Source organism: Prionailurus bengalensis, chromosome E4 (genome assembly GCF_016509475.1).
Source record: "Prionailurus bengalensis isolate Pbe53 chromosome E4, Fcat_Pben_1.1_paternal_pri, whole genome shotgun sequence".
In the NCBI taxonomy this organism is placed as follows: Eukaryota; Metazoa; Chordata; class Mammalia; order Carnivora; family Felidae; genus Prionailurus; species Prionailurus bengalensis.
The window spans coordinates 7625414-7645417 of record NC_057360.1 but is presented as its reverse complement, the minus strand read 5'-3'; the positions used below and the strand labels follow the sequence as shown (position 1 = coordinate 7645417).

General features: G+C 43.5%; 2 pseudogenes; one reads left to right on the top strand and one right to left on the bottom strand.

Annotated features, from left to right (window-relative positions):
• Positions 1–2339: 2339 nt before the first annotated feature.
• Positions 2340–6718, top strand: LOC122476026 (annotated as a pseudogene).
• Positions 6719–8697: 1979 nt separating this feature from the next.
• Positions 8698–20004, bottom strand: part of LOC122476442 — a 33361-nt pseudogene continuing 22054 nt past the window's right edge.

Below are 20004 nucleotides of genomic sequence, written 5' to 3'. Positions count from 1 at the left end.
CCCAGGTAATTGTCCTCACTTGAGATCTTACTTTTATTTGTGTATTTGTTGTTATTGTCTATTCCTCAGTAAGCTGTAAGCTCAATGAAGATGGAAAGACAGTAACTATGTAACTGTAATGACTGCTCTCCTTAGCACTTACCACAGTGCCTGTGACAGGGTAGGTATCTAAGGATTTTTTTTTTTTTTCTGAGTGGGTAAATGAATGAATAAAAGTATGTTGCTGTGGAGTTAAAATAATTATTTCCATTATTATAGAAGAGGAAACAGGAGCTCATAGAAAATATCTCCTATGGTAGCCAGCCTCATGATGGCCCCTGATGATCCCTGCCTCCTAGTATTCACATTCTTAGGTGACCCACAAGTTCCAAATCAGTTAGGGACAAGCTATTGTATAAATCAATCAAGAAATCAATTTAACCAACAAGAAAGAAAGAAAGAAAGAAAGAAAGAAAGAAAGAAAGAAAGAAAGAAAGAAAGAAAAAGAAAGAAGAAAGAAAGAGAGAAAGGGAAAGAAAGAAAGAAAGAAAGAAAGAAAGAAAGAAAGAAAGAAAGAGAAAGAAGAAAGAAAGAGAGAAAGGGAAAGAAAGAAAGAAAGAAAGAAAGAAAGAAAGAAAGAAAGAAAAAGAAAGAAGAAAGAGAGAAAGGGAAAGAAAGAAAGAAAGAAAGAAAGAAAGAAAGAAAGAAAGAAGAGAGAGAGAAAGAAGAGAGAAAGAGAAAGAAAGAAAGAAAGAAAGAGAAAGAAAGAAAAGAAAGAAAGAAGAGAGAAAGAAAGAAAGAAAAGAAAGAGAAAAGAAAAGAAGAGGAGAGGGAAAAAAGAATTTGCTTAGAAAAAGCAAATTAGTTTTCTCCTCTGAACATGTGTAAGCAAAGGATTTTGAGAAGACACAATTGCAAGTGTAAAGTCACATGGGCACCTGAATTTCTTCTGGAAGAGAGCCAAACAGGAAAGCCTCCCACGTGAGGTGCGCTGTGATGTGGGAAGAATCAAGCTTTTGTTATGTTTCACTAATGGATGTGGCGTGTATTTTTTATTGCACAGCCTGTTCTAACTACAAAGTCATTAAATGTCAGTAATGATCCTTTTTTCCAAGTAAAATATAGATAACCGTGGAAAGAAATCTTGTGAAGTTGATATGGAATATATAGAATTCTTTCTTCTTGAACATTAAGAAACAATTTGAAAGCCCACAGCTCAAGGGATTGGTTGAATGATATGCATGGAGACAGGGAAGAAAGAGACATGAGGCTAAGGTAAGAATGAGAAAGAGGTCCCAAGGCAGTTGTGTCTCTGTGGAAGATGTGCCAGAGCCTGGAACTGGACTCTGGCACCTCAAGTCTCTGCCCTGACTTCCCCCACTGGGCCGAGACAGGCAGGGAATGATGTTGTCCATGGAGAAGGAGCCCTTGTATTGAAACCACTGAGAAACGCTCTACCTACTAAGTCCACATTCCCTTTCCTCTCTGTGGACTCAAAGACTCAGAGTGAGCTCAGCAATCATTGTCCCAGCCTTCTAGGCAGGAGGAAAGGCAAAATTAAAATAAATAAAATAAAATAAAATAAAATAAAAGAGATTTTAAAAAATTATATAAAATACTACCTTTCCTTCTGTCCCTCAACAACCTGGAGAATGTTTGGTCACTTTCCTCTACATCATTATCATTGGACAGGAGACTCTTCAAATGTCAGGTATCTCTGCATGGAATGGTGCCGGGGACACCCTCTGAAGATCACGGTGTCTCCATTCGCTATAGAGGAGATGCAAAGGGTCCTGTTTATTCTCAGGACAGGGATAGGTCTGAATGAGACAGAGGGATGTGAGGTGAGGAGGCAGCTGACCTCAGTAGCAATACTGTGTTCCTGAAGGGGAAGCAGTCACTAAGGCCACACTGGTGCATAAGACAAGCACAGTGGGGTGGAACATCGTGGCCCAGAAAGGAGAACGGATCTGCCTGTCTACTGGATCTTAGGCCAGTGAGTTCATTTCTGTGGATCCCAGTTCTATCATTTTCTAAATACAAGACCCTGAGCATGAGCATAACTGTCCTACCCACATTCCTAGAACTGCATAAATATGACAAAACGTGTTGGAAAACTGCAGAGTAAAATGCTACTTTCATACATACCTGGGTTTTATCCCGTTTCACCTCTTTTTATCTGGGCAAATCACTCAACCTTTCTGGAGTATCTATTTCTTACGTGAACAATAGCAGTGTGTTTCGGGGTGAGGTGAAATCGATCTTCAACCTGCTCCATAACTATATTCAGTGTCCTCACGAAGGTGTTTCTACCCAGGGGTCCTAAGCTTAGGCCCATAGGTAAGCATTAATGTGAGCACCAATGCACTACATTGTAAATCTTAATTTCTTCAACAAAAACAAATTCCTTACCGGTTGTGAGCAAAGCGGCCTTCTCAGACCAGCAAGCAGGTGGCTGTTCCAGGTCCTTCCTCAGGACTGACCTCCTCCTGCCCAGGGAGGGGCAGGGGAAGGCGGGTTGGAGACACCTGATGTCACACAGCCCTACCTAAGGGCCTCCTTTAGGCTCCTGCAGGTGGTTTGGAAGCAGCTGGAGGAATGAATTAGGTCCTGGTTGTGGGATTTTTTTTTTTTTTTTTTTTTTAAGTCAGACACAGACACAGCTGTTGAGCAAAATGCAGCCTCCACAGAAAACCCAAAGCCTCAGACCCTTCAAGGAGAGGAAGAGTTTAGGTAAAGTTCTCAGAGTCGCTGTCTGGGTTCTGGCCCTTGAGACAGGGAGGAAAGGAGATAGAGACTTCTATTACATGCCGATGTATTAATTTGAACTTACATGTTCACAGCAACCAGAAGAGAGGAAGTCGCTAGAATCCAGGCGACGTTCCCCAGCAAGATCCTGGTAAGACTCCGTTGTGCTTCCTGAGTGGTGCCTGCAATATCCTGTTCTTTGAAAAACCAAAAGTCACCCAATGACCTTCTCTCTGTTCCAAGTTCCTAAGACACAGAGAACTGAGCACATTCGTGGACACTTGCTTCCAAAGAGATTCACGCAGAGACTCTTAACAGAGTAGTAGTGGAGCACTACCCCAGGGAGAGGTTCCTGCCCCCCGCTGGACAAGACTCGGTTCCTGGTCCTGCAGGCACTGACCATGACCCTCTTCCTCGGTGTCACCTGGGAGGTGACAGAGCGCACATTGGCACGTGTGCTGTGTATGCCCAGGATTCTTAGAACAATAGGATCTAGCAGAGGGAGGCAGGGAAGTAGTCCTGCTTGGCCCTTTTCCCTTCAATTGTGCCTTTGAAAAGGATGGTCTTGGGGTGCCTGAGTGGCTCAGTCAGTTGAGTGTCCAACTTTGGCTTAGCTCATGATCTCTCAGTTCACGAGTTCAAGCCCTGCGTCAGGCTCTGTGCCGACAGCTCAGAGCCCGGAGCCTGCTTCAGATTCTGTGTCTCCCTGTCTCTCTGCCTCTCCCCCACTCACACACGTGCTCTCTCTCTCTGTCTCTCAAAACTAAATAAACATTTCAAAAAAATTTTTTTAAGAAAAAAATAAAAAGGATGGTCTCATGAATAAACAGTCATTAAAAGGTTGCAAGGACCTTACAACTCTAAAGAAAGTGGGGGCTCTCAATTTGACAGAAGAGCTGTTGTCTCTTTTATTTTTCAAAATTTTGCTGGTACTGTGTTCTAATTTCTGGCTTCAAATTTCTCTGAGAATCTTCCAAAGGAACTTTGGAAACGAGTCCAAAGAACCGTCCAGTGTCAGGTGTTTTAAATGTCCAATGACGGCATTTTGCCTCTAAGGAATTTTTGGTAGAGCGATGGTCTGCCCACCTGCTGGAGTCACTGAGCAGAGGAGCCAGACCTTCCCCATATCCAGCTTCCTCCCACTCAGAACAAGGAAGAGCGAAGTCAGACAAGTGTTGCTGGCTTTAAAAATAAAGCTTAAGCGATGGAAGTTGTCACCTGCCAGCTGGCCTCAATAAAAAAATGACATGAAAACTAAAAGTAGCTGACTGGGGCTCAGTTAGTACGGCTGGCGTGAGTCTCCCTGTACTGGAAACCACAGGGATGATGCTGACAGTTTCTTCACAGTGTTTATTATGATTTTTTTTATGAGCCCTTTTAGAACACTCCGCATTCTCCTCTGACCTGCTAAGGGTTAGGTTGATCCAGTGGAAAGTGGGGGCAACTGAAAGAAAACCAAAGTCAGCCTTAGATCCCAACTCCGGTCAGACTCCAGATGCTGGGGGACGATGGGTGGCTTTACTGGACAGTGAGTTTTGACCCCATTTCCCCCTTTTTTCCATATAGATGTGCCTCCAATTTTCAGGCACTCCCCATTCTCCATCCCAATAACTTTGAATCTCTACATTAACGCATTTAAACATATTGATATTAAGCACCCATTGTGTATCGAGCTCTGCAGGAAGAACACCGAACAAAACAGATGAAAATCCCTGCCCTGAACATCTTCCGAACCACAGCGTTCACTCTTGGGGACCCCTCAACCTTAACAAAAGGACCGCCTGGTGGAAGAATGAAGGTGAAGGTGCAATTTTGAGGCGCGAGGTTGCAACAGCCCCTCTCCCCAGCCTTACCCTTTCCCAGAAGGCAGAGTGGCCATTTGCTCCCTGAGGGAGAGCAGCGCAGTGGTCAGGGTTTGGTCTTCAGGTTATCCACCTTTTGGTAACCAGGATCCGAAACTATTTCCCCTCCCACCCACCACATAAATGTAGCCCGCATCACTGTATCCCAGAAGCGCCCTGGCTGTGTCCCGAATGTTTGGGCGAGGGGGAGTAGACAGAGGGGAGGAATTTCAGACCTTAGGGCAGTAATTCCTTTCCAAATGTTACCCCAGAGCTGCTTAAATGACGTCAGAATCCCCAGCTTTCCATATTCTCTTGTCACCACACAGGAAATTCTTTGCTTTAAACTCATAGCAAACAGAGACCTATTTGCTTAGCATTTTGGTGCTGTGAATAGGTTTTCTAGCTAGTGATGGGGTGGCCTTGCATGTTGAGCCCGTCAGAGGGTCCCAGACATTTTTAATCCCCAGGGAAGGGAACAGTCTTTCTGCAAGATTCCAACAACTCCCTTGTCACCCCAGAGATACTGCAGAGAGCTGTTCTTCCCTTTCTTTTATTTTTAATTGTGATAAAAATGCATCTTAACTATTTCTAAGTGCACAGTTCGGTGGCATTAAGTACATTCCCACAGTTGCACAACCATCACCACTGTTCAGCTCCAGAACTTCTTCATCTTTCCAGATGGAAACTTTGTATTCATGAAACACTAACTCCCCACTGTGTCCCCCCCCCCCCCCCCCCCCCCCCCCCCCCCCCCCCCCGGCCAAGCCCCTGGCCACCACCAGTCTACATTGTTTCTCCGATTTTGCTACCCTGGGAACAGCATGCAAGAGGAATCATACAGTGTCTTTTCCTGGCTAGTTTATTTCACTTAGCATAAGTTCTTAAAGTTCATCTATGCTGTAACAATTTCTTGTCAGAATTTCCTTCTTTATAAGGCTAATGCTCCATTGTGTGTACAAACCACTTTGGTTTATCCATTGGCCTGTTGATGGACAGTTGGTTCCCTCCATCCAACCCTCTAACTTCTGTGCTTTGGTTTCTTTATCTGTTATTAGGAAATCAAATGGGACAAGAGATGAAGTTTTGTATAAAAAGTTGAGTAATGACACATATAAATTATTGTTTCAGCAGTGACCGGTAGAGGCAGGGAAATGTATCTGACGCTTTGAAAGCCTCCAGGCAGCAGCAAGGGAAGCAGGTGGAAGGACTGTGCTTCTCGAACAATCTTTCTCCAAGTCAGGTGTGCCTCTCTTACAATCCTGCAGATTCCCAGGCTGCTTCTGAAAGGGCGGACCTACGCCGGCCGACTCCATCTTGTTCTGTGTCCTCCACCTTGAGTGACTATGTCCCCGACATGACCCCTTTTCCGGGAAAATCGCAGAAACCTCAGACCGCGCCTCCTCCCCTTGAGTAACCTCCCGCTCACCCGTTCAAACTTCCTGATCAAAACACGCCCAGCGACCTGCGTAACAGGACTCTGACCCTTCCCCAGACAATCGGCCGAGGCCACGACCCTTCCCCAGCCAATTGGCTGCCCCTAGACCGCTATAAAACCTTTGTGCTTTTGAAACTCGCTCTCTCTCTCTGGTATCTCACCGCTGCGTCGGTGCAGGTAGGGGATTGAGCTCGAGCTAGCTCGAATAAAGGCTCTTTTGCTTTTGCATCGGACTCGGCTCCCTAGTGGTCTTTGGGGATCACGAATTCTGGGCATAACACTTCCTGGATCTACTAAACCCAAATCTGGAGTGGGGCCCAGGAATCCGCATTTTCAGCAGGCACTCCTGGGTCATTGTCAAGTTTGAGGACCTCACACCAAAGTGGGGAGGTGGGCTCCTTGGGTAGACATGTTTGCAGTGAACAAACAGAGGTAAGTCAGGCCTTGGGTCAGGAGCCCATTCCCTGCCCAGTTAAAGTTTCCCTTTCCGGCCCCCACCCCTCCCAGGAGCCGCCTGGTCCTGGGGGCCTCTGAAGCCTTTTACTTGCTGGTGAACAATAAGAGCCTGGTCAGCATGAGTGTGACCATGGCAGAGGTCTACAGGGACTACCAGAATGAGGACGGCCTCGTGTACGTGACCTATGCCTCCCAGGAGATGTTCGACTGCCTGGGCTCCAGGAAGACCCTGCCGTCCTCTGCAGAGCATGTCTAGAGCCTGGTGTCACCCCATGTGGGTGGACTCCATGTGGGCTCGGTCACTGGGAACCTCAGCCTGGGGATAGGTCTCTGGGGAATCCCCGTGTGGGGCGTTATGAACCCACCCATTTGGGGGCAGGGGTCCTTATCTGTGCCATTCCCGAGATGATTGTTGTATTTCCAGTCTTCACTCCCACTTGGCTTATTTCCTCTCGGATTCTGTTTCATCTGTTTATGCCACACGGATTTATGCCAAAGATGCAACTACTCAGTTCCAAATAATTTGGATGAGCAGTTTTCCTTAGAATAGAATTTTTTTTAAATAATGGCTTTCATTTAAATCTTCATTATGGACTAGACTTTGTTCAAAGTAGTCTATAGGTATTAACTCCTCATAATCGTCCTACATGTTAAGTACTTTTATTCCCATTTTAAAGATCAGGAAATTGGGTCAGAGAAAGGTCAAGAAACTCCCCAAAGTTCCCACAGCTGGCAAGCAGCAAAACTAGGTTTTGAAATCAGTCTGGTGTAGAACCCAGGCTCATAACACAGAAACTTCCTCACTTGGTGAGAACCTGCTAGTCTTGAATTGAAGCTGAATTCCACTTGTTCACCTGTCCACACAGGAGACAAAGAGGCAGACACATGCCCGCAGAGGACCTTGGTCAGGTAAGAACAGTTAAATACTAGTTACAGGGCAGCCCAAAGGCAGGACGCTTGGTCACAGAGGGCGTCCCAGGTTGTGAACTTTGACCTAGGTTTGGAGACCGAAAAGCCTTTTTTTAGGAAGGAATTTTTTTTTCTTGTTTTTAATTCACTTATGGCGAATAAACATCAAATAGGCACGTCTTGTGTGCCAAACGCTTCTAACAGTGGGAGCGACAACGGTGAGTGAGACAGGTAAGCGACCAGCCTCGGGTCGCTCTGTCTAGTGAGGGAAGAAAGAAAATACAGAGAAGCATTCTAAGTGGTAGGAAGACCAATGAAATGGGGTCAGGGATAGGGCTGGTGTGGGGACACCTTACCTCAGTGGTCCGGGAGGTGACATGTGCACTCAGTCCCTCGAGTACAAAGGAGCCAGTCCCACGTGGATCTGGGAGGAGAGCCTGTGCGTTTTGCAGGGTGGCGGTGGGCAGAGCCTGTGCAGGGTGGCGGTGAGCAGAGGTGGTATTTTGGTTTCTGGTTTGCGTTGTTTTGTTTTGTCTCATTGTTGCTACTGCTTCCCTACATGCTTTGGCTTCTCTGTCCGGTTGGATAGGGTTATTTTCGGTGGCTTTATCGACAATGGGCACACAGGGCAAGTTCAGCAAATATTTACTGGCATCTTCCTTCATTTGGTCATTTTTCCAGACGCTGGGTCTCCAATGAGCCCTCCTTTCTCTGTCCTCATTCTTCGTTTTACTCCATTTGACCGTTTCTTTGCCACCCCTGCAAAAACAATAGCGATGTGGGCCAGTTTTTGTTGAACAACGAACACTTAAACATTGAACCAAATTAAGCTAAACCATTATTCTAAGCGATGGCATTACATTCAGTTAAGCTATTACACATGAAACGACAGTGAAGAGTATCCCCCCCGGGGCGCAGAGGCGGGGTCGAGATTTTGGAACAGAAGGGGCAGGCAGGGCAGATGCGGGAAGATCCAAAAGAACATCCCCCCAGGACCTATTTTGTCTCCTCTGCTCTAAGCCCCATTTGATGTTGCAGTTGGGTTCTGCCTCTTCCTTTTTCCTTCAAGCCTTTCACCCTGGGGGGGGGGGGGGGCGGGGGGGGGATTAGGAAACAAAACAAACCACACCCCAGGTTTTGTTAACTGCTGTTGCATAACAAATCACCTTAAACTTTAGTGACAGAAAAGGAGGATTTAGTCTTCCCCCTGGAAACCGTGGGAATTCCATGATGCTGTGGGAAGGGGGGAGGATCCTCCCAAACCCGGGCGGGCAGGTGGGCCTGGCTGTGTGTGGGCTGGCGGGCTTGGACCACCCGCATCGCCTCTCAGCCTCCAGTAGGCGGGGCCAGCTCCCGAGAGCACGCTTTCCGGGCTGCGTTCCAAGGACGCAAAAGTGCAAGCTGCAGGTGTTCTTGTGGCCCGGCCCTGGTACCTGCCCGGTGTTCGTTCTGCCACATCCTCTGGTCAAACCTGTGTTTAAGGTGTGGGGAAATCAACACCTCTTTTTTTAATATTTATTTGAGAGAGAGAGAGAGAGCACATCCAAAAGCACACACACAAGCGGGGGAGGGGCAAAGACAGAGGCGGAGATCCCAAACAGGGTCAGCGCTGTCAGCGAAGAGCCTGACGAGGGGCTCGGTCTCACGAAGCATGAGATGGTGACCTGAACCGAAATCAAGAGACTTAACCGACTGAACCACCCAGGCGCCCCCAACAGCACCTCCTAATGGAAATATCCAAGAATTGGTGACCTTAATTTCATTTACCATATACTTCTAACAAGCACACACAACCTATTCCTCCACCAGCCACACCCTATACTTCCTGTAGTTTATAGCCACAAACAGTGGCGCTTGGGCGGCTCAGTCAGTTAAGCATCTGACTTGGGCACAGGTCAGGATCTCACAGTTGGGCTCTGTGCTGACAGCTCAGAGCCTGGAGCCTGCTTTGGATTGTGTCTCCCTCTCTCTCTGCTCCTTCCCGCTGGTGCTCTATCTCTCAAAAACAAATAAACGTTAAAAAAAATTTTTTTAATTTATATCCATGAATAAATGCATATTCCCTCACTATTCACCTTTCATGTACTGTCTTCCTCCAGTCCTCTGCATTCCTGAGCCACCTAACACATGTATTAGTTACTTTTAAAAGTGCTATCATGCTGATGTTAGTTAGAAAGTAGCATACCATAGGTTCATAGTGAAATACATACTTTCAAACTGTATTTCATTCACTAAACAGATCCCTACTGCATGCTCACAATGGTTAGCACTTTACAGTGCAGTGTGGTAAGGGGTACAGTGTTCTAGATAAGCACTTACAGAGTCTAGCTCAAATCTGGAGTCTGACAATAACCCCTGGAGGAAGTGATGTCAGAGCAGATAGATGATGAGAAAGAATTAGGCAGACCAAGAAGACGAGGAAAAATATTGTGGTCGCAGAAAATGGGATGGACTGTCTGAAGAGCACAAATCATTTCAATGAGGCTGGACCTTTGAGAAGTGAGTGGAGTGAGGCGCTAGGAGGCAGTAGAGGGGTAAGGACCTTAATAAAGGATAGATAAAAAGAGTGAACTTTCTCCTGAGAAGACCAGAAGGGATGGTTAGTGCTTTTAAAGACTGCAGTGCCGTGGTCCAGGTCTCCTGTTAGAAAGATCACTCTGCCTAAGAAAGAAAGCCATTGGAAGCTTTCAGTTTTCTTTTTAGATAGGCCACTGTCCGGAAGTTACGAAGGATATTATTTTAAAATATGCTAATAGGCCATTGAAAGATTTTTAAGGAAAAGAATGACGGAATTTGATGACTATTTTAGGGGTATGATGTTCTGGAGGAAGTTTCAGGGCATAAAAAGACGAGGCACTGAGGAGGTGGAGAAGGTTTGGGAGGGAGGGACGCGTGGGCGTCAGGAGCACCGTGTGCGTCACTGGGAGGCAGGATGAAAACCAGTCCCCAAAACTGGACAGGCTCCCGGAGACGCTGGCCTCAGGCTCACCCAGGACCCAGCAGTTCCCGTTGTTTACCACAGCTCAGATTGAGGCCCCAGAGGGAGGCAGGTGCTCTCTGGCCACAGGACAGAGTCCCTTCCAGACCCTTCTCCAACAGTTGGAACAACACTCACAAAATGTCCCCCAAGCTCTATCCCGATTGAGATTTGTTTCAGGAAAAACTCAAGATCACTGGGGATATTTCTGAAAGGGCGGGCCTACACCAGCCGACTCCATCTTGTTCTGTGTCCTTCACCTAGACCACGCCTCCTCCCTTTGAGTGACCTCCCGCTCACCCATTCAAGCTTCCTGATCAAAACACGCCACTTCCCCAGCCAATCGGCTGCCCCTAGACCCCTATAAAACCTTTGTGCTTTTGAAACTCGCTCTTTCCCTGGTATCTCACCGCTGCCTGGGTGCAGGTAGGGGATTGAGCTCGAGCTAGCTCGAATAAAGGCTCTTTGCTTTTGCATCGGACTCGGCTCCCTGGTGGTCTTTGGGGATCGCGAATTCTGGGCATAACATTTCCCCCCAAAGAGACCTGACTCTCCCACTGTGTGAGGAGACCAGCAGGGCCCCTCCGCGGGCTGGACTCTTCTCTCCCGCACAGAAGAGGGGCAGGGGTGGAGCAGAACTGCAAACCCAGTCTGGGGACGCAGGAGCTGAGGGGTGACTATGAAAGGAAGTGCCAGGTGGAGCTGGGGGCTGAGGCAGGGAGGGGGTCATGAACCAGCACCAAAACAGAGCCGCTCTGGGTATTACAAGCAGAGATGTTTAATGGAAGAAACTTGCCATGAGATGTTTAAAAGCAGGAAGAGAAAAACGGAGAAGAAGGTTAGCTAGAGGGCAGAAGGGGTGAAAGAGAAGAGAGACTGAGGATATGGAGGGAGCCTCAGACCTCAGGCGGGCACCTGCTGCTGCTCTTAGGCTCTGGGCCTCCCTGGGGCCCAAAGCAGGAAGGGAGTGAGTCTCCCCTGCGCCCCCCCCTCCCCCGGGGGCCTCAGTGGCCGGAGGGACATGGAAGAGAGAGATGCCAGGGGCAGCGGGTTGCAGAGATGGAGATGTGGTTCCCCAGCTCCTCCAGGGCTTCAGGCGCAGAGGAAACAACGGGTAAATGACCTGTACCTGCCCACTTCCTCAGACTTGTATTTTTGTGGTCCAACAAAATATTTTTTTTAATTTATTTTATGTTTTATTTTTTAAAGTTTACATCCAAATTAGCATATAGGGAAACAATGACTTCAGGAGTAGATTCCTTAGTGCCCTTTACCCATTTAGCCCATCCCCCCCCCCTCAACCCCTCCAGCAACCCTCAGTTTGTTCTCCATATTTATGAGTTTCATCTGTTTTGCCCCCTCCCTGTTTTTATATTATTTTTGTCTCCCTCCCCTTGTGTTCATCTGTTCTGTGTCTTAAAGTCCTCATAGGAGTGAAGGCATGTGATTTTTGTCTTTCTCTGACTAATTTCACTTAGCATAATACCCTCCAGTTCCATCCATGTAGTTGTAAATGGCAAGATTTCATTCTTTTTGATTGCCGAGTAATACTCCATTGTATATATATACCACATCTTCTTTATCCATTAACCCATCGATGGACATTCAGGCTCTTTCCATACTTTGGCTATTGTTGATAGTGCTGCTCTAAACATGGGGGTGCATGTGTCCCTTCAAAGCACACCTGTATGGATAAATGCCTAGTAGTGCAATTGCTGGGTCGTAGGGTAGTTCTATTTTTAGTTTTTTGAGGAACCTCCGTACTGTTTTCCAGAGTTGTCCAACACTATTTATGGCCATTTAGATGTATCAATTTTAAGTTTAGTGGCTTTCAGTGCATTCGCATTTCCTATGCAACCATCACCCCGTGTCCTGGGTGAGCCATCTTCGCAAACTGAAGCTCTGTACCCTCCACTCTCCCCTCCCCAGCCCTTGAAAATCACCATTACACTTTCTTTAAGGATTTTTTAAGCCCCATCAGGCATTAATTGTGCCATAAGTTTGCCACTTCCTTTATCATTTCATTTATTGAGGTTTGCTGATAAGCCCTCTTCTTTTTTAAAAAATTTATTTTTAACTTTTATTATAAAAATTTTCAACCACATATAAAAGTAGAATTGTAGGGGTGCAGTCTGGGTGGCGCAGTCGTTAAGCGTCCGACTTCAGCCAGGTCACGATCTCGCGGTCCGTGAGTTCGAGCCCCTCGTGGGGCTCTGGGCTGATGGCTCGGAGCCTGGAGCCCGTTTCCGATTCTGTGTCTTCCTCTCTCTCTGCCCCTCCCCCGTTCATGCTCTGTCTCTCTCTGTCCCCCCAAAAATAAATAAACGTTGGAAAAAAAAAAAAGTAGAATTGTAGGGGTGCCTGGGTGGCTCAGTCGGTTGAGCGTCCGACTTCGGCTCAGGTCATGATCTCACAGTTTGTGGGTTCGAGCCCTGCGTTAGGCTCTGTGCTGACCGCTCAGATCCTGGAGCCTGCTTCAGATTCTGTGTCTCCCTCTCTCTCTGCCCCCGCCCCCCACTCACACTCTGTCTCTCTCTTCTTCAAAAATAAATAAACATTAACAAAATTTTTTTAAAAAGTAGAATTGTATGATGAAATGAATCTGAATGGCTCATTATTCAGTTTCAACAATTATCCAATATTTTGCAAATTATTTTTATTATTTTAATCCAAGTTAACATATAGGATAATAATGATTTCAGGAATAGAATTTAGCAATTCATCACTTATGTATAACACTCAGTGCCCATCCCAACAAGTGCCCTCCTTAATGCCCATCCCCCCAAACCCTCTTTTTGTTGACCTAAAAATTAAAAATGTTTTTGTTTTATCTTCATCCTTATACATGTTTTCATTCAGTATAGAATTTTGGGTTTTCAATTCTTTTGTTTGAATGCATTAATGAAGTCCTTGTATATTCTTTTGGTTTCTATCTTTGCTAATGAGAAGTTAGCTATCAAATTAACTATGGCTGCTTTGACGGTAATTCATTCTCTCTGTCTCTGTTGGTCTCTCTCTCCCTTCCTTCCTCCCTCCATGTTTTTAAAATATTTTCATTGATTTTGATTATCTGCAGTTTTACTGTGGTGTGTTTAGGTATAACTTTCTTTTTTATTTGTCTTTCTCGGAGTTCATTAGGCTTCTTGAATTTGTATTTTGGTATGGTTAACATTTCTGGAGAATTCGCAGGCATAACCCTTTCAAATAGAGCCTCTGCCAGTGCTCTCTCTCCTTCTGGAAGCTTCTTACTCTTCCCTGAAGTTCTCTCACCCTCTCCTCCTAGTTTCTATCTTTCTCTCTCTTATTCTGTATAATACCTTCTGCCCTATCTTTCAGGTATGTCATTTTCTGTGTTCAACCTGCCTTAAATACCATTTTACTGAAACATTAATTTGGTTTTTTTTTCATGTAAAAAGGTTTATTTGTTTTTGTTGTTGTTGCCGTTGTTTTTACAAATTTGTTATTTCACTTGTTATAGTTTCCTATTTCCTGAGGATATTTTTCAGTCTCATATTTTTGAAACATAGTTATCATTAAAAATAATCTGCTGTAGGGGCGCCTGGGTGGCGCAGTCGGTTAAGCGTCGACTTCAGCCAGGTCACGATCTCGCGGTCCGGGAGTTCCAGCCCCGCGTCAGGCTCTGGGCTGATGGCTCAGAGCCTGGAGCCTGTTTCCGATTCTGTGTCTCGCTCTCTCTCTGCCCCTCCCCCGTTCATGCTCTGTCTCTCTCTGTCCCAAAAATAAATAAACGTTGAAAAAAAATATATAAATAATAATCTGCTGCTGGACACCTGGCTGGCTCAGTCAGTAGAGCATGTGACTCTTGATCTCAGGGTCATGCGCTCAACTCCCATGTTGGGCGTGGAGCCTACTTAATAAAAAAAAAAAAATATCTGTTGCTAATAATTCTAGCATTTGAAATCTTTGGAGGCTAGTTTATGCCAGTTTTTCTGTTAGTTCCTGTTTATTGCACCTTATTTTCTTGTTGTACTCATTTCTTTAATTTTGTCCTACTTTCTTCCCCTGAAAATTTATCTGTCAGATTTTCCAGAGACCCAGGATAAACATTTCTTCAACCAGAGAGAGGTTTTGTATTTGCTACTCCAAGCACCTGGGTACTAGGAACTGTAACCATTTAAAAGTAAATATGTCTCATAGCCAAAGTATGGAAAGAGCCCAAATGTCCATTGATGGGTGGATGAATGGATGAATGGTATATATACATAATGGAGTATTACTTGGCAATCAAAAAGAATGAAATATTGCCATTTACAACAATGTGGATGGAACTAGAGGGTATTATGTTAAGTGAAATTAGTGAGTCAAAGATAAATATCATATGACTTCACTCATATGAGGAATTCAAGATACAAAGCAGATGAACATAAGGGAAGGGAAGCAAAAATAATATAAAAACAGGGAGGGGGACAAAACATAAGAGACTCTTAAATACAGAGAAAAAACAGGGTTGCTGGAGGGGTTGTAGGAGGGGGGATGGGCTAAATGGGTAAGGGGCAATAAGGAAGACACTTGTTGGGATGAGCGCTGGGTGTTATACATGGGGGATGAATCACTGGATTCTACTCCTGAAATCATCATTGCACTGTATGTTAACTAACTTGAATGTAAATTTAAAAGTAAATTAAAAAAATTAATATGTCTTCATGCCTGATATTGTTAATTTTGGCTGCAAGTGTTCATAGAGTCAACATTGGGTTTTTAAACTCAGGGGCATGTCTTTTTCTCCACCTGATCCCACTTGAGAGGCAGTAGGAAAGGGATCCAGGCGCACTCTGGTCAGTCTGTCTTCTTAAGGCAGCTCTATTTCAGCTCACTTTCTCAGCTGTTTCCAGCCAAATCTGCAAATACCTCCAGAGCCAGAGTGAACCATAGCTCACCAGCAACCTCTTGTTTCTTGACTTCCAAATTTTGAACTATCTTCTCTAGAAATTTTAAGAAGCTATCTTTTCAATAACTTCTAAGAAGTTTTTTCTGATTCTGTCATTTTAAGTCATCTTCAGTAGGAATGTGGTCCAAATAACAAAGCCTGCTGTTCTAGAAAATGGAAGCCCCCTAATTATCATTCTACCTATTTTCTCATTTCTATCAAGTTTCTGCACAGTCCAATGTTAGCCATAGGGCTTCCTCAACTCTAATATGGGGTTAATCATTTTTTCCCAGCCCACAGAGTCAGTGTGAAGGTCAAATAAGGTACTGTAAGTGGAAGTTCCTATAAACCTATGTGTCATCCAGAGGGAACAATTAGGAGGGACGTGAGCACAGTGATTTGATCACTTGTGTGTTCTTCTCAGCTCTAAAATTCCAAGAGTCTATATTTCAGATGAATATGTCTTCATCTCCACTTACATATATAAATCTTTAGAGCTTTCTCTGCCCATTTGTAATACCAGGTACCATTTTTTTTTTCCCTCTGTGACTCTACCTTTCCTTAAAAATTCATGCACGTATACCTTCTACAGAAGGGGTCTTCATGATGCCTACAAGAATCCAGATGTGTGATTGCCAGTTAGACCAACTTAATCAGAATCTCTGGTTGGGGTGTGGTCCAAATGAAGCTATTGTATGGCCAAGGTTAATAATCATGTTTTATATAAAACCTTTCATGCCTTCTGAATCTGATCTTTTTTTGACTTTATCATTAATTGGGACAGAGCCCCCAGTGCCTCATGAGTTAGTTATCTTGTTGAATTTGTAAATGTCTTATCTTTCAAAATAGAATACAGATTCGTTTATGGATGATCTAGCTTTACCTCCCATATTGCATTTGCTTCCCATATCCCTTGTGAATAATAAAGCACCTAAATGTGTTTCCGTAAATGATTGTTATCAGGTGTAGGAAAAAGACCTGTTTGTCCTAGGTAACATACTGATGCCAGTTTCTAAAATAAAAAAACAAAAAACAAAAAACTTCAATCAGTTACATTTCTATACACCAATAATGAAGCAACAGAAAGAGACATCAAGGGATCAATACCATTTACAATTCCACCAAAACCCATAAAATATCTAGGAATAAACCTAAGCAAAGAGGTGAAAAATCTATACACTGAAAAGTATAGAAAGCTTATGAAAGAACTTGAAGACATAAAAAATGGAAAACATTCCATGCTCGTGGATTGGAAGAACAGATATTGTTAAAATGTTGATACTACCCAAAGCAATTTACATATTCAATGCAATCCCTATAAAAATAACACTGGCATTCTTCACAGAGCCAGAATAAACAATCCTAAAACTGGTATGGAACCAGAAAAGACCCCAAATAGCCAAAGCAATCCTGAAAAAGAAAACCAAGCTGGAGGTATCACAATTCCAGACTTCAAGATGTACTACAAAGCTGTAATCATCAAGACAGTATGGCACTGGCACAAAAACAGACACATAGATCAGTGGAACAGAATAAAGAACCTAGAAATGGACCCTCAAACGTATGGCTAACTAATCTTTGACAAAACAGGAAAGACTATCCAATGGAATAAAGACAGTCTCTTCAACAAATGGTGTTGGGAAACTGGACAGCAACATGCAGAAGAATGAACCTGGACCACTGTCCTACACCACATACAAAAATAAACTCAAAATGGATTAAAGACCTAAATGTAAGACAAGAAGCCATCAAAATTCTAGAGGAGAAAACAGGCAACAACCTCTTTGACCTTGGTCATAGCAACTTCTTACTTGATATATGTCTCCAGAGGCAAGGGAAACAAAAGCAAAAATGAACTATTGGGACCTCATCAAGATAAAAACCTTCTACACAATGAAAGAAATAATCAGCAAAACTAAAAGACAACTGATGGAATGGGACAAGATATTTGCAAATGACATATCAGATAAAGATTAGTATCCAGAATCTGTAAAGAACTTGTCAAACTCAACACCCAAAAAAACAAATGACCCAGTGAAGAAATGGGCAAAAGAAATGAATAGACATTTTTTCAAAGAAGACATCCAGATGGCTAACAGACACATGAAAAGATGCTCAACATCATTCATCATCAGGGAAATAGAAATCAAAACCACAATGAGATACCTGTCAGAATGACTAACATTAACAACCCAAGCAACAGTAGATGTTGGCGAGAATGCAGAGAAAGAGGGTCTCTTTTGCACTGCTGGGAATGCAAACTGGTGTAGCCACTCTGGAAAACAGTGTGGAGGTTCCTCAAAAAATTAAAAATAGAACTACCCTATGACCTAGGAATTTAACTACTAGGTATTGATCCAAAGTATACAACAGTGCTGATTTGAAGGGACACATGCACCCCAATGTGTATAGCAGCACTATCAACAATAGCTAAAGTATGGAAAGAGCCCAAATGTCCATTGACAGGTGAATGGATAAAGAAGATGTGAGATCTTTCTATCTATCTATCTATCTCTCTATCTCTATCTCTATCTATCTCTATCTATATATATAATGGGATATGACTTGGTGATCAAAAAGAATGAACTCTTGCCATTTGCAACAACATGGATAGAACTAGAGTGTATTATGCTAAGTGAAATAAGTTAGACAAACACAAATATCATATGACTTCACTCATATGTGGAATTTAAGAACAAAAAAAGATGAACATAAGGAAAGGGAAGCAAAAATAATCTAAAAACAGACAGGGAGACAAACCATAAGAGACTCTTGCGTACAGAGAGCAAACAGGTTTGCTGGTGGGATATTGGGTTGGGGGATGGGCTAAATGGGTGATGGGCATTAAGGAGGGCAGTTGTTGGGATGGGCACTGGGTGTTATATGTAAGTGATGAATCACTAAATTCTATTACTGAAATCATTATAACACTATACGTTAATTAACTTGGATTTAAATTAAAATAATCAATTAAAATTAAAATTAAAAAAATAAAAATAAAAAAAACAACTTGAAAACATTAGAGAATTAGTTGAATAAATTATGTGTTAACCCTATGTGGAATACATTATAGCTATCACAAAATATGTTGGAGAAGACTATTGAATGGTAAAATGACTTTGGTACATTACACAACAAGCCATAAATTACAAACAGTATGCAATTTTCAAAATTTAGGGAAGAATTTATGGACAAGTGGTATTCTTGAACTTTTTTTAGTTCTTTTTTTTATTTTTTAGAGAGAGAAGTTTGGGAAGAGAGGCAGAGAAAGAGAGAGAGAAGCTAAAACAGTCTCCTCACTCAGCATGGAGCCCAACACAGTTTTTGATCTCATGACCCTGGGATCATAACCTGAGGCACAATCAAGAATCAGCTCAATCGACTGAGCCACCCAGGTTCTCCTTGAACATTTTGTATTCAAAAAGCAAAATAAAAACAAAAGCAGCATTGTTTTCCTAAGATGCCTTGCACAAGTGGGGGAGGGGCAGAGAGAGAGAGAAACAGAATCCCAGGCAGGTTCCAAAGCTGTCAGCACAGAGTCCAACGTGGGGCTCAAACTCAGGAACAGTCAGATCATGACCTGAGCTAAAGTCAGATGCTTAACCAACTGAGCCACCCAGGCACCCCTCACCACTGCCTTTTAAACAGTACCTCTCTTTTCTAGATTTCCATCCAAGATCATTGTCATCCTGGGAAATGATTTATCTGGCACAAACAGAGGCATCACCTCTCACGTTTTTGCTGTCACCTTGTTGCCAACATCTGCTGTGTCCCTCCATCTAATACAAGATATATGGGCTGTGGACATAGCCTACAGGTTTGAGTGTAAGTATGATTGGTCACCTGGCTAAATCCTGGTTATTAAGTATTTGGATTCACTAAAGTTCTAAAAGCATGACACTAGAATATAAAAGGAAGCTATAACAAGGTTCAGCTTTTTATAACATTGGGTGGGGTCAACTCTGTGAGTGAAGTGGAAAAGAGTGTCATGAAAAGAGTAGATCACTTTTTTACTTGGAGAATAAAATAGTTTTACAAAGAAACTAAAGTAAAACTGTGTGCCAAAGGAGCCCAAGATATTAAAAAAAAAGAAGGAGAAGGAGAGGGAGGGGAAGGAGGGGGAGGAGGAGAAGAGGAAGAAGTAGGAGGAGACGGAGAAGGAGGAGGGGGGAGGGGGAGGGGGGAGGGGAAGGGGAAGGGAAAAGAAAAATCCTGCAAGAGAATATATCAAAATGTCACCTACCATCAGAACTCATCCATTTCTGGCTGGAATGTTATTTGGTACAAACACCATTGAAAACAGTTTGGCAATAGCTATCAAAATTACAAATTCACATATCTTTCGAAGCAGCAATTCCACTTGTAAAGGTAATTTATGATATGCTCACACATTTGCAAGATAATATATGTGCGCCCTTCACTAATGCAGCATAGTGTGGAAAAGCTTGAAAATAAAACATCCATCAGAAGGAACTTGTTAAATAATTATATATGACTGAAGTTTACGCAACTGTAAGATTAAAAGATAAAAACACTTTATGAACTCATACACAATAATCTCCATACACAATTTAAATAAGAGAGGGGAGAAGTAATATGCATACTTCTCAATGTAGTATGTATATAAAATTTGGTTGCCTTTAGGGAGAGAAAATGTGTGGAGACAAGGAATTTTTTTTTTAAAGACTTAATTTTTCAGAGCAGGTTTAGGTTTACAACAAGATTGAGAGGAAGGTACCAAGATTTCTTGTATAGTTTTTGCCCCCAC